Genomic DNA, 11,422 nt, shown 5'->3' with positions numbered 1-11,422 from the left:
TTCTACGCTATATTGGACTATAATGTGGAGTTTTAAAATTTATTCAACCCGTTTCTCCTTGAAGCTTCTTTTTCTGAGTATTGTAACACAGAAATACACATATAACTTTAATAAAGACCACTGTCTTTTTACACACAGACATAATAGACAAACTGTCACTACCACATCATCTTTCTGTTTCATTAAGGTCATACTTTCTTTTCTGTTCCAAGAAACATTTTATTATGTATTAACTGTATAACACATGGGTTCTATTGTAATGTCTGCATTCATGTTTACAATGTATTTCAACCTATCACCCAATCCCTTCCTTTAGTCTTTTGCTGGTCCTGCCTTCCCCTAAATATCTTTCTTTTATTTTCAGGACTTTAAAATTTTATTATATTATTTTACTTATCCATTTATTCAGTGGTCTCTCTCTCTCTCTCTCTCTCTCTCTCTCTCTCTCTCTCTCTGTGTGTGTGTGTGTGTGTGTGTGTGTGTGTGTGTGTACTACCTGCATATGCAGAAGTTAGAAGACAACCTGTAGTGTTCAGTATTCTATTCATGTCATCAGTGAGAACCTTTACTTGCTGAGCCTTCTTGCTGGCTCATTCCTATGGCTTAAAAATTGACTTCTATACATGAATTCCTTACGTGATAATTTAAAAACTGCTCAGTAATCTGGCGCCCTCTTCTGGAGTGTCTGAAGACAGCTACAGTGTACTTACATATAATCAATAAATAAATCTTAAAAAAAAAAAAACTGCTCAGTAAAAAGGGAGCAGAAGCAACAACATTTGACAAATGAAAACAATGAAATAAGCTGGTTCTCATGAGACCAGGAGAAAAGGTCATGAGAATGTTCTGCCTCTCATTCCATCTGATGACATCCAACAAAAATTTGAGGAAAATATTTTATCCCAAATCAAGGCAACAGTTGCCATTTTATAGAAATGTAATAGTGCATACTCTAGAGAGAGAAACATAGCCATGAGAATAACTCAAATGACCCACATAATAGAAGGGGGTAGCCAATCCTGCAAGTTACTCTCTGACTTACACACACACACACACACACACACACACACAAAAGAGTACTGTGGCATGAGTAAACCAATGAATATTTTCATATATAGAAAATAAACACAAAACTACTGGAATGAGGTGTTTACCTATTAATAAACAAAAACCTTATTTTTACTTTATCTATTCCATGTTTGTTTGATCCACAAGTTTGATCTGGTATGACAGTGGATCAGGAAATGTGATACCTCATCTAATATATTTTCTTTATTAGTATTAGGATTTTGGTTGTAGACTCTTCTTAGATAAATTTCATGTGTACACACATGTCTTCCTTCTGGTGATCATTAATATGCAAAACTGCTCCCTAACATAAGGGACCACAAAGTTCTATTGCTTCTGAATGAACTATCTATGTGGATTCTGGGGTAAGTGGTCTTCAGGTTTATAAGTTCTAATGAAGCCACTAGGACACAACAGATATTTTCAATGTCATGATCATGCAGACATCTATAATTAAAGTCATTTAGTAACAAAACAAACCAAAAAGACTTAGATATATATAAGGGACTCAGTGAGATGGTAAGAGGTTATCAGAGGAAGGAGGCAGGAGGGGGTAAAAGAAAGGAATAAATGTGTTGTACACATGTATGAATGTACTGCTACACAGACTCCCCCTCCATGGCAATAGAATAAATATGCCCTATTACACTGAAAAAACATTCTTTTTCTAATTGAAACCTGAAGACACTACATCAGCAAACACTGGCATGATTTCATACTGTTCATGCTTTCCATACCATCATATTTGGCTCCAGTTATACATTTGGAAGCAAATTAGCAGAGGCTTAGTCTGCTACAATGACCATTTTGTCTGCAAAGAACTGAGTGAATACATGATAGAATTTTTGTAAATGTTATTCATTTGGATCTTTCCTATCAATATGACATTATCATAACCATAAAATTAAAAAGCATGTAGTCATTGTGTCATATGTAACTTAACATACAATGTTTTCTCTATTCATTCCATAATAACAAAGGTCTATGAACATAAGTTTTACTTTAATTGGAACCATATTATGATTTCATAAAACCATAATTTTTTGATTATTCTTTCAAAATAATCAAGATTATCACTTAAGAATTAAATTCCACCCCAATTACTGAGTTCATTGCATTCTTTTCTTGTCAGCTTCATGAATCAATAAACTCCATGACCAACCCCGAAAGCCTCCCTTGCGTTTCCCAGTCTTGTTTAGACTAACTTTGCTCTCATGCATTTTCTGTTCTTCCATTTTCTGAACTCTTGCTATAATACCAGCAGTGCTCCTGGACTAACCTGGATGAGTCTCTGAAAGGTATGTATGTGTCTCTAAGCACAAACTCCACTCTGAATGACTATTGTTGGAGAATGAAGCTGTAATTGACTCATGAAGAAGTACACAGAGAGGCATTATTCCCAAGCCAGTGTCAAGACTTCAAAATGAGAAAAATTAATGTGTAGCTCAAGTTTGCAAATCAGAAGGACTACACTGGGGAGACACTCAAAGATAATAACAGCTTCTCCCCTGAGAATTTTTCTCTCCTGTTATTTGAAGTTCTAAGCACATGATTTCCCTATGGGACATTGTTCTACACTGAAGAACAATTGTTCCTAAAGATTGCTTGTTCTCAAAGGCATAGGTTAAATACTTAGGTGACAAGCCAGTTTTCCTTCCACAAGAACCCTCTTGCTTTAATCTCCTACCAGCTTCTCTTTATCTTTATTTAATGTTTCTATCAAAGTCTAAAGCTATAAAAGTTATCCTAAATATGTTCTCAAGTCACCAAACCGCTCCTTCAGGTTGGTGCCAGGAGAATGCTTTTCTCTTCATGTTAGACCATGGGTCCTAAGTTCATTGGCCTCACTGGGCTTTTTCCAAAACAACAAAGGGTGTATTTCATTCCCACCCACTAAATACACACCTTAGTTAAAGCTCAACTCCCCAGGTGTTCTGACACATCCAGAATCACAGGCAAGACCACCCCAAGCTCTACCCAATACCTAGCATAACTGGGACCCCTGGGACATGGAGGCTTAGATAACCTGCCCAGCTAGAGACCTGCCCTCCTTCTGGTTTGCACCTGTGTTAGAACTGAGCTTCTGCACTAAATCCCCACTCACTCAGCACACATCCCAGTTGCAGCTCAAGCCACAGGGGTTCTGACACATACAGGATCACAGGATTGCAGGATCAAAGGAGGGACATGCTCCAGTCAGAGACAGAGAGTCCAGTTAATACCAGAGAAAACCAGATGGCAAGAGGCAAGTGCAAGATCATAACTAACAAAAATCAATATGACTTGGCAACATCAGAACACAGATCTCCCACTACAGCAAGTCCGGGATACCCTCAACACAACTGTAGAGCAAGATTTGGATCTAAATTCGCATCTCATAAAGATGATAGAGGACTTTACTAAGGACATAAATAACTCCCTTAAAAATACAGGAGAACACAGATAAACAAGAAGTCCTTAAAGAGGAAACACATAAAGCTCTTAAAGAAATACAGGAAAACAGAGTCAAACATGTGAAGGAATTGAACAAGATCATCCAGGACCTAAAAACGGAAATAGAAACATTAAAGAAATCACAAAGGGAGACAACTCTGAAGATGGAAAACCAATGAAAGAGAGTAGGAGTCAGATACAAGTATCACCAACAGAATACAAGAGTTAAAAAGAAAATATCAAATATAGAAAATATCATAGAAGACATGTACACAACAGTGAAGGAAAATACAAAAAGCAAAAAGCTTCTAACTCAAAACATTCAAGAACCTCAGGAAACAGTGAAAAGACTGAACTTAAGAATAATAGGTATACCAAAGGCCTCTCCTTGGTATACCTAGGTTGAGGAGCAGAGCAGGGAGAGGGATAGGCTTTGGGGATAGAATTTGAAATGTAAATGAAGAAAATATCTAATAAAATGCCTAAAAAAGAATAATAAGTATAGAAGAGAGGGAAGAATCCCAGCTGAAAATGCCACCAAACATTTTCAACAAAATTATAGAAAAAAACTTCCCTAACCTAAAGAAAGATATGCCCATAAATATAAAAGAAGCCTACAGAGCCCCAAATACATTAGACCAGAAAAGAAATTATTATACACATAATAATCAAAACACCAAATGCACAAAACAATGAAAGAATATTAAAAGCAATAAGGGAAAAAGTCAAATAACTTATAAAAGCACACTGATCAGAATTATACCTGCCTTCTCAATAGAGTATCTAAAAGCCAGAAGATCTTGGACAAATGTCATACAGATCCTAAGAGAACAAAAATGCCAGTCCAGGCTCCTATACCCACCAAAACTCTAAATTACCACAGATGGGAAACCAAGATAGTCCATGACAAAATCAAATTTAAAGAATATCTTTTCACAAATCAAGTCCTACAAAGGATAATAAATGGAAAACTCCAAAACAAGGATGGAAACTACTCCCAAGAAAAAGCAAGAAATTAATCTTCTTTCAACAAACCACACAGAAGATAGCCACATAAACTTAATTCCACTTCTAACAACAAAAATAACAGGAAGCAACAATCACTGATCCTTAATATCTCTTAATATCAGTGGAATCAATTATTCAATACAAAGACATAGACTAACAGACTGGCTACATAAATAGGACCCAGCATTTTGCTGCATACAGGGAACACATCTCAATGACAAAGAAAGACACTACCTCAGAGTAAAAGACTGGAAAAACATTTCCAAGCAAATGGTCCCAAGAAACAAGCTGGAGTAGCAATTCTAATATCCAATGAAGTCAACTTTCAACCAAAAGTTATCAAAAAGATGGGGAAGGACACAACATACTCATCAAATGAAAAATCCCCCAAGACAAACTTTCAATTCTGAACACCTATGCCCCAAATGCAAGGGCACCCACATTTGTAAAAGTAATGTTACTGAAGCTCAAAGCACACATTGAACTTCACACAATAATAGTAGGAGGTTTCAACAACCACTCTCACCAATGGGCAGATCATGGAAACAGAAACTGAACAGAGACACATTGGAACTAAAAGAACTTATGAACCAATTAAATTTAACATATCTACAGAACATTTCACCCTAAAACAAAAGAATATATCTTCTTCTCAGCACCTCATGGTACCTTCTTAAAAATTGACCATATAATTAGACACAAAGCAAGCCTCAACAGATACAAGAACATTGAATTAATTCCATGTATTCTATTGGAACACTATGGACTAAGGCTGGTCTTCAATAACAGCAAAGACAACAGAAAGCCCACATACACATGGAAGCTGGATAACTAATAACTAATAACTTGGTCAGAGAAGAAAGTAAGAAATATATTAAACTAGAAAATATCATCTGGGGACTGCCCCCCCTGGGGATCCATTTGGGGATCCATCCTGTCTGTGGACATCAAACTCAACACTGTTGCTGTTGCCAAGAGGTGCTTGCTGACAGGAACCTGGTGTGACTGTTCCTTGGGAGGTCCAGCCAGCAACTGACCAATGCAGATATGGATGCTTGGAGCCAACCATCAGACTGAGCTCAGGGAACACAGTAGTGGAGCTGGAAGAAGGACAGGAGGAGCAGAGGACTGCTGCAACCCCATAGTAAGAACAACATTGGCTGACCAAACTACTCTGTTTTCCAAGAGAGGAGACCATCAACAAAGAAGTGTACAGGGAGGTATCCATGACTCCAGATACATTTGTAGCAGAGGATGGCCTTGCCTGACAGCAATGGGAAGAGAGGCTCTTTGTCCTGTAGAGGTTTGATGCCCCATGAGAGGGGCATGCTGGAGCAGTGGGGTAGGAGATGGTGGGTAGGAGAACACTCTCATAGAGGCAAAGGGGAGGGAGAAGAGGGCTGATGGGGATTGGGTTTTGTGGAAGGGTAACTGGGAAGTGAGATATTATTTGAGATGTAAACGAATGGAATGGCTAATAAATAAATTTTTTAAAAGAACTATTTTCAGGAAGGTAAAAAAAAAAGAAATTAAAAACTTTTAGAACTTAACAAAAAAAGAAGACACAACATATCTAAACTTATGGGACACAATGAAACCAGTGAGGTGAGAAAAACTCATAGCCTTGATTTCCTCCATAAAGAAATGGAGAGATCATACACTCGAAGCTTAACAGCACATCTGAACATTCTAGAACAAAAAGAAGCAGATGTACCTAAGAGGAGTAGACAGCAGGAAATAATCAAACTCAGGGCTGAAATCAACCAAGAAGAAACAAAGAGAACTATACAAAAAAATCAACAAAATTAGGAACTGGTTCTCTGAGAAAATCAACAAAATAGATGAAACCCTTAGCCACACTCACCAGAGGGCACAGAGACAGTGTCCAAATTAACAAAATCAGGAAGGAAAAGGGATATATAACAACAGAAACTGAGGAATTTTTTTTAAAAAGTCAGATCTTCACACAAAAGTCTATATTCCACAAAAATGGAAAATCAAGTTGAAATAGATGATTTTCTAGACAGATACCAGGTACCAAAGGTAAATCAGGATCAGATAAACCATCTAAACAGTCCCAAAATCCCTAAAGAAATAGAAGCAATTGTTAGAAGTCTCCCAACCAAAAAAAAAAAAAAAAAAAAAAAAAGGCCGGGCCCAGATGGTTTTAGTGCAAACTTGTTGTGGATAGCCCTGGGGCTAATTATATTTGATGTTAAATCTGTTCTCCTGTGAGGGGTTGTGAACAAGGAATGAGTCAGCACTCAGGTGATTTCCTGTCAATCTGCTTCCCTTAATTTGTAAAATAAAGGAGAGTTGATGATTGGGCAGATAAAAGGGAAAGTGGAGCAGAAGGTGAGGGAGAGGAAGGAGAAAATGGAAGATGGAGAGAATGCAGAAGAGGAGGAAGGAGAAAAACAGAGCAGAAGCACATGGCCTGGAGAAACTGCAAATTCTAAGGGGTCTCATAAGCTGTGGAAGATGGTAGTGTAGTGGTAGATCTGCCCAATCTAGGCGCACAGCATGTAATCATATTAACTGTGTTGTGCTTTCATTACTTGGGTATATTTGGGAGGAGATTTACAGCAACACAAACTTCTCTCAGACCTTCAAAGAAGATGTAACACCAATAGTTCTCAAACAACTCCACAAAATAGAAACAGAAGGAACAGTACCCAATTCTTTCTATGAAGCTAGTGTTATACTGACACCTAAACCACAGAGACCCAAAAAAGAAAAGAACTTCAGACCAATTTCCCTTATGAATATTGATGCACAAATACTCAATAAAATCTCACAAAACAAATCAAAAGCATATCAAAATGAGCATTCACCATGAACAAGTAGACTTCATCCCAGAAATGAAGGGATGGTTCAATATACTGAAATCCACCAATGCAATTCACTATATAAACAAACTCTAAAATAAAACCACATGATCATCTCCTAAGATCCTGAAAAGGCTTTTGACAAAATATAATGCCCCTTCATATTAAAAGTATTGAAGAGATCAGGAATTCAAGCTCCATACCTAAATACAATAAAAGCAATATACAGCAAACCAATAGTCAAAAACAAACTAAATGAAGAGAAACTCAAAGTAATCCCATTGAAATCAGGGGCAAGACAAGGCTGCTCACTCTCTCCCTACCTATTCAATAAAGTACTGGAAATCCTAGCCAGAGCAATTAGAGAAAAAAAGGAGATCTAAGGGATACAAATTGGGAAGGAGGAAGTTAAGATATTACTACTGGCAGATAAGCAACTCCAAAAATTCAAGCAGAGATCTCTTACAGCTGATAAACAACGTTAGCAAAGAGGCTGGATATAAAATTAACTCAAACAAATCAGTAGCCTTCCTCTACTCAAAGGATAAATGAGCTAAGAAAAAAAAAAAACTAGGGAAACAACAACCTTCACAATAGTCACAAATAATATAAAATATCTTGGTGAGACTCTAAGTTGTGGGGCATTGGGCTATACACAGACAGTCTGGTATCCAGTCGAGCTGAGGTCTGAACCCCGAAGCGGTGATAATTCACCTACATGGCATGGTAGGCATTCCCTCACGTCTCCTGGGCTCAAGGCCCCTGTCGAAGTTACGGCCCTCACAGCCCCTGCAGGAGAAGCGTGATTAGTAGTTGTGTAGACAATGTCCCAAGCTTCTGACCTTCAGGCTACACTCCTATCCAGTTACCTAGCAACAGTAAAGATAACAGCATACCATAAGAGGGCCCCACCTCATTCTCTTACTGCCCTTACTCTCCTCTCTCCTCTCCTTTCCTCTCCTCTCCTCTCACTCACTTACTCTCACCTCACTCTCTCCTCTTACTCTCTTACTCTCTCTCCCTCTTACTCTCTCTTTCTTATTACTCTCTAGCCTTTCTTCTCTCTCTCCCTTTACCCCTTCTCTCCTCTTGGCCATGGCTGCTCGCTCTCTCTCTCTCTCTCTCTCTCTCTCTCTCTCTCTCTCTCTCTCTCTCTCTCTCTCTCTCTCTCTCTCTCTCTCTCTCTCTCTCTCTCTCTCTCTCTCTCTCTCCCTCCCTCCCTCCCTCCCTCCCTCCCTCCCTCCCTCCTTCCTGCCTTTCTACAATAAAGCTCTAAAAACCAAAGACTGTCTCTGTTCATCAAGGCCTGCTTGTGCTTGGATGATGGGATAGGCTTTCCTCTAATGGTGGAAGGCCTTCCTGCGCTCCAGTCAAAGCCCAGAATAAGGACTCTTGCCTGCATTCGAACCTCTCTCCCTAAGCCCTCTCTCCTGTAACTCTGGGGCTGAGGGTGTCTCCCAGGGGCCCCTGGTATCAGGGACTGCCCCATGTCTACATCCCCACCCCCACCCCCGTTGAGTGGAGTCAGTGGAGATGCCCACCCAGGACCGAGTGGATAGTATTTGGCAGCCCTCCCACATCTGCCTGCCCAGAGCATAGGAGGAACTCTGGTCGGACATGGGATCATCCCTTCCCCCTTCTTCCCCAACACCCTTCTTTAGTTCCCAACACTAAATAAGCAAATGGAAGATCTGAACGACAAGAAGTGAAGAAAGAAATTGGATGATGGAAGATGGAAAGATCTCCCTTGCTCATGGATTTGCAGGGTTAATATAGTAAAAATAGCCATCTTGCCAAAGGCAATCTACAGATTTAATTCCCTCCTCATCAAAATTCCAACTCCATTTTTCATAGACTAAGAAAGGGCAATTTGAAATTTTATTTGGAATAAAAAAAAAGCTAAGATAGTGAACACTATTCTAAACAATAAAAGAACTTCTAGGGGAATCACCATCCCTGACCTCAAGCTGTACTGTAGAGCAATTGTGATACCAATCTACCTGGGGAATAAAATCTGGAGTTATGCTCTTTCTATGGATGGCTCCAACATATAACAAGGGCACATGCGACACTGTTTATAGCAGCCTTATTTATAATAGCTGGAAGATGGAAACAACCAGATGTCCCTCAACAGAAGAATGAATACAGAAAATGTGGTACATTTACATAATGGAGTACTACTCAGCAATTAAAAACAATGACTTCATGAAATTCACAAGCAAGTGGATGGAACTCAAAGGATCATCCTGAGTAAGATAACCCAGATACAAAAGAACACACATGGTATGTACTCACTGAATAGAGGATATTCTCCCAAAAGCTCATGAGGCCCATGCACAACCCACAGGCCAGATGGAACTTTAAAGGAACAAAGACCAGGTGTTGATGTTTCAGTCTTGCATTGAGCAGGAAACAGGATGATTAAGGAAGGTCAAGGGATCAGGAGACCTGGGAAGGAGGGAGAAAGAGGAGAAAACAATGGAGGGGGACAATATCAAGTACTGGAGGGGACAGGAAGGAGGTACCTTGGGTCACAAAATTGAATAAAAATATGTAGAAGTAGGCGACAAGGAAATGAATTTAGCAGAAATGCACAGAGAAGGGGTGATAGATCCTATAGAGACCACCTCCAGTAGATAGGCATGGCCCCTGGTTGAGGGATCTGGCCACCCACCCATCTCAAAGTTTTTAACCTATAAGTGTTCCTGTTCAAAGGAAGAACAGGGTAAAAATGGAGCAGAGACTGAAGGAAGGACCACCAGGGGACTGCCCCACCTGGGGATCCATCTTGTCTGCAGACACCAAATCCAATACTGTTGCTGTTGCTAAGAGGTGCTTGCTGACAGGAACCTGGTGTGATTATTTCTTGGGAGGTTCAGACAGCAACAGACCAATGCAGATGTGGATGCTTGGAGCCAACCATAAGACTGGGCTCAGAGACTGCTGTAGTGGAGCTGGTGAAAGGACTAGAGAAGCAGAGGGGTATTGCAATCCCATAATAAGAACATCTGCTGGCTGGACCACCCAGTGCTCCTAGAAACCAGACCACCAACCAAGGAGTGTACAGGGAAGGATGGATGGCTCCAGATACATATGTAGTAGAGAATGGCTTTGGCTGACCCCAATGGAGGGGTGGGAGACCTTGGTCCTGTGGAGGTTTGATGCCCAAGCAGAGGGAGATGTTGGAATCAGGAGAGGGTGGGTAGGTGGAGGAGCACCATCATAGAGGCAAAGGGGAAGGAGGAGAGTGTAAATGTAGAATTGGGTTTTGTGGAGGGGTAACTGGGAAGTGGGATATCATTTGAGATGTAAATGAATGAAACTATTAATAAAATAGAAAAAAAAAGGATGGGACTTTGTAACAACTTCCCTTACATATTTTTGGATTTTGCTCGTGTCTTGTGAATTATGTTTCCACTACTGTTGGTTCAAATGAGAAACTGCTCTTCTGTAGCTAGAGAACACGTTTTCTTGTGGAAATACCTCTATCACTTAGTCTTTACATCCTCTCTCTTCTGCAATGATACACAAGGTTTGTGAGTATCAAATGCTACACAAGGTTTTGGACTGCTCCTCCAGTTCTTTCACCAGCTCCACTACCACGGTTTCTGATCCCAGTCTGATGGTTGACACCAAGCATCCACATCTTCATGGGTCTCTTGTTGTCTGAACCTCCCAAAGAACAGCCACACCAGGTTCCTGTCAGTAAGTGCCTCTTGGCAACAGCAGCAGTATGATGTAGAGGTACTATTTAAGAGTGTTTTGAGGCGGGAGCCACAGAGCCACAAGGCAGCACCCTTTTGGGGCTGCAGACATCCAGCACCCTCCCAGCCGGAGGACAGTGGTCCCGCCCTGCACGGGAGCCCTCTGCCTCAGGAGAAGGGAGCGCCATCTTGGTCCCGGGACTCCGCCGAACTTAGGAACTTAGTCTGCACAGGTGAGAGTGTGCACCACAGACGCTGACAGCATCTGTGACCTGCCAAAGCAACACAGCATCTGGGAATGGTCCTGTTTTGGGTCTTCTTCTTCGGCCAAGAGGAGGTCCAAACACCAGATATCTGTGCACCTTCCCTGTAAGAGGAGAG

The sequence above is a fragment of the Mus caroli genome, chromosome 10 (genome assembly GCF_900094665.2).
Source record: "Mus caroli chromosome 10, CAROLI_EIJ_v1.1, whole genome shotgun sequence".
Lineage (NCBI taxonomy): Eukaryota > Metazoa > Chordata > Mammalia > Rodentia > Muridae > Mus > Mus caroli.
This window is presented reverse-complemented; position numbering follows the sequence as displayed.